Source organism: Heterodontus francisci, chromosome 28 (genome assembly GCF_036365525.1).
Source record: "Heterodontus francisci isolate sHetFra1 chromosome 28, sHetFra1.hap1, whole genome shotgun sequence".
In the NCBI taxonomy this organism is placed as follows: domain Eukaryota; kingdom Metazoa; phylum Chordata; class Chondrichthyes; order Heterodontiformes; family Heterodontidae; genus Heterodontus; species Heterodontus francisci.
Genome location: NC_090398.1, coordinates 8,413,095 through 8,417,299, shown reverse-complemented (window position 1 = coordinate 8,417,299; position 4,205 = coordinate 8,413,095).

The following is a 4,205-nucleotide window of genomic DNA, read 5'->3' as shown; positions in this document are numbered from 1 at the left end:
TCCCAGGGACCAATTTAGTAAATCTTCACTGCACTGCCTCCAGTGCAAGTATATCCTTTCTTAAATGTGGAGACCAAAACCACACACAGTATTCTCGGTACAGTCTCACCAAAAGCCCTGTACAATTTCAGTCAGACTTCTTTATTCCTGTACTCCAATCCCCTTGCAATAAAGGCCAACATGTCATTTACCTTCCTAACAGCCTGCTGCCCTTGTATGTTAACTATGTGCCTTCCTTGTATGAGTACCCCCAGTCTCTCTGAACATCAACACTTACCAGTTTCATACCTGTTATAAAATATTCTGCTTTTCTATTTTTATGACCAAAGTGAACAACTTCTCACTTCCCTACATTATTCTCCATTTGCCATCTTGTCACCCACTCACTTTACCTGTCTATCTCTCTTTGCAGCCTCTCAACATCCTCTCCGCAGCTTACCTTTCCACCAAGCTTTGTATCATCAGCAAACTTAGATACATTAATCTCTGTCTCTTCATCCAAGTCATTAATATATAGTGTAAATAGCTGAGGCCTCAGCACTGATCCTTGCGGCACCCCACTATTTACTGCCTGCCAACTTGAAAATGCTCCATTTATGCCCACTCTCTGCTTCCTGTCTGTTAACCAATCCTCTATCCGTGCTAATATATTAGCACCCCGAACACCATGAGCCCTTATGTTGCCTATTAATCTTTTAAGTGGCACCTTATCGAAATCCTTTTGGAAATCCAGGTATATTACATCTACTGCACATCACCTTTCCCGAACCTACCAGCTGCATCCTCAAACAATTCTAATAAATTTGTCAAACAGGATTTTCCCGCCGTAAAATCATGCTGAGGGAGTGGAATTCAGCCAGGGTTCCTGATCACTGTCCTGTTGCCCCCGGGTGAGAGAATCACAGAATTGTTGCAGTGCAAAAGGAGGCCATTCGGCCCATCATGTCTGCACCAGCTCTCTGAAAGAGCAATTCTCTCATTCCCATTCCCCTGCCTTTTCCCCGTAACCCTGCACATTCTTCCTTCTCGTAGAACTGTCTAATTCCCTTTTGAATGCTTCAATTAAACCTGCCTCCACCACGTTCTCAGGCAGCTCATTCCAGACCTTAACAACTCGCTGTGTGAAAAAGTTTTTCCTCGTCTCACTTTGCTTCGCTTTCCAAATACTTTAAATCTGTGCCCTCTCTTTCTCTATCCTTTCACGAGTGGGAGCCGTTTCTCTCTATCTACTCTGTCCAGACCCCTCATGATTTTGAATACCTCTATCAAATCACCTCTCAGCCTTCCCTTCTCCAAGGAAAACAGTCCTAACTTCTCCAATCTATCTTCATAACTGAAATTCCTCATCCCTGAAACCATTCTCGTGAATCTTTTCTGTACTCTCCCCAATACCTTCATGTCTTTCCCAAAGTGTGGTGCCCAGAACTGGGCGCAATACTCCAGCCGAGGCCAAACTAGTGTCTTATACAAGTTCAACATAACTTCCTTGCTCTTGTACTCTATGTCCCTATTAATAAAGCCCAGGATACTGTATGCTTTATTAACTGCTCTCTCAACCTGTCCTACCACCTTCAATAACTTATGCACATATACACCCAGGTCCCTCTGCTCCTGCACCCACTGTAGAATTGTAACCTTTATTCTATAATGTCTCTCTGCGTTCTTCCTACCAAAATGAATTACTTCACGTTTCTCTGCATTGAACTTCATCTGCCACCTGTCTGCCCATCTCACCAACTTGACTATGTCCTTTTGCAGTTCTACACTATCCTCCTCACAGTTCACAATGCTTCCAAGTTTTGTATCATCTGCAAACTTTGAAATTGTGCCCTGTACACCAAGGTCTGGGTCATTAATATATATCAGGAAAAGCAAGGGTCCCAACACTGATCCCTGGGGAACTCCACTACAAACCTTCCTCCAGCCCGAAAAACAGTCATTAACCACTACTCTTTGTTTCCTGTCACACTGCCAATTTCGTATCCATGTTGCTACCATCCCTTTTATTCCATCAGCTACAAGTTTGCTCACAAGTCTGTTGTGTGGCATTGTATAAAATGCCTTTTGAAAGTCCATGTACACTACATCAACAGCATTGCCCTCATCAACTCTCCCTGTTACCTCCTCAAAAAATTCCAGCAAGTTAGTTAAACATGATTTTCCCTTCGGAAATCCATGCTGGCTTTCCTTAATTAACTCGCATTGATCCATGTGACTATTGATTTTTTCCCAAATTATTTTTTCCTGGACTGTTTCCCACCACTGAAGTTAAACTGACTGGCCTGTAGTTCTGGGCTTATCTTTACACCTTTTTTTGAACAAGGGTGTAAACGTTGGCAATTCTCCAGTCCTCTGGCACCACCCCCGAGTCTAAGGAAGACGGAAACATTATGGCCAGTGCCTCTGCGATTTCCACCCTCACTTCCCTCAATATCCTTGGATGCATCTCATCTGGCCCTGGTGCTTTATCCACTTTAAGTGCAGGCAGCCTATCGAATACTTCCTCTAAATACATTTTAAACCCCTCTGGCGTCTGTCTTACTCCTCTTTCAACATTGTCTGGGTTGCATTTTCTTCCTTGGTAAAGTCAGATGCAAATTATTCATTTAATGTCTCAGCTGTGCCCTCTGCCTCCATGTGTAAATCCCCGTTAATATCCTTAATCAGCCTCACTTCTCCTTTTATCACCCTTTTACTATTTATATGCCTATAGAAAGAGAGAGGGGGAAATCAGCCAGGATTCCTGCTCCTGATCACTGTCCAGTGACCCCTGGGTTAGAGAGAGGGGAAATCAGCCAGGGTTCCTGCTCCTGATCACTGTCCAGTGACCCCTGTGTCAGAGAGAGGGGAAATCAGCCAGGGTTCCTGCTCCTGATCACTGTCCAGTGACCCCTGAAATAGAGAGAGGGGAAATCAGCCAGGGTTCCTGCCCCTGATCACTGTCCAGTGACCCCTGGAATAGAGAGAGAGGAAATCAGCCAGAGTTCCTGCTACTGATCACTGTCCAGTGACCCCTGGGTTAGAGAGAGGGGAAATCAGCCAGGGTTCCTGCTCCTGATCACTGTCCAGTGACCCCTGTGTCAGAGAGAGGGGAAATCAGCCAGGGTTCCTGCTCCTGATCACTGTCCAGTGACCCCTGGGTTAGAGAAAGAGGGGAAATCAGCCAGGGTTCCTGCTCCTGATCACTGTCCAGTGACCCCTGGAATAGAGAGAGAGGAAATCAGCCAGGGTTCCTGCCCCTGATCACTGTCCAGTGACCCCTGGAATAGAGATAGGGGAAATCAGCCAGGGTTCCTGCCCCTGATCACTGTCCAGTGACCCCTGGAATAGAGAGAGGGGAAATCAGCCAGGGTTCCTGCCCCTGATCACTGTCCAGTGACCCCTGGAATAGAGAGAGGGGAAATCAGCCAGGGTTCCTGCCCCTGATCACTGTCCAGTGACCCCTGGAATAGAGAGAGGGGAAATCAGCCAGGGTTCCTGCTCCTGATCACTTTCCAGTGATCCCCGGGATAGAGAGAGGGGGGAAATCAGCCAGGATTCCTTCCCCTGATCACTTTCCAGTGATCCCCGGGATAGAGAGAGGGGGGAAATCAGCCAGGATTCCTGCCCCTGATCACTTTCCACTGATCCCTGGGATAGAGAGAGGGGGGAAATCAGCCAGGATTCCTGCCCCTGATCACTTTCCACTGATCCCCGGGATAGAGAGAGTGGGGAAATCAGCCAGGATTCCTGCCCCTGATCACTTTCCAGAGATCCCCGGGATAGAGAGAGGGGGGAAATCAGCCAGGATTCCTGCCCCTGATCATTGTTCAGTTACCACTTGGTGGGAGACAGTGAGGATATCAGACAGGCATCACGCTGCTGATCACTGTCAATGACCCTGAGTTAGAGAGAGAGGAAATCAGCAAGGGATCCTGCCCGTGTTCACTGTCTCGTGACCCCTGGGTAAGAGAGAGCACAAGAATTAGGAGCAGGAGTAGACCAGATGGCCATTCGAGCCTGCTCCGCCATTCAACACCATCATGGCTGATATTGGACTTCAATTCCACTTTCCTGCCCATTCCCCATATCCCTTGATTACCTGCGAGACCAAAAATCCATCTGTCCCAGCCTTAAATGTACTCAATGATGGAACATCCACAACCCTCTGGGGTAGAGAATTCCAAAGATTCTCAACCCTTCGAGTGTAGTAATTTCTCCTCATC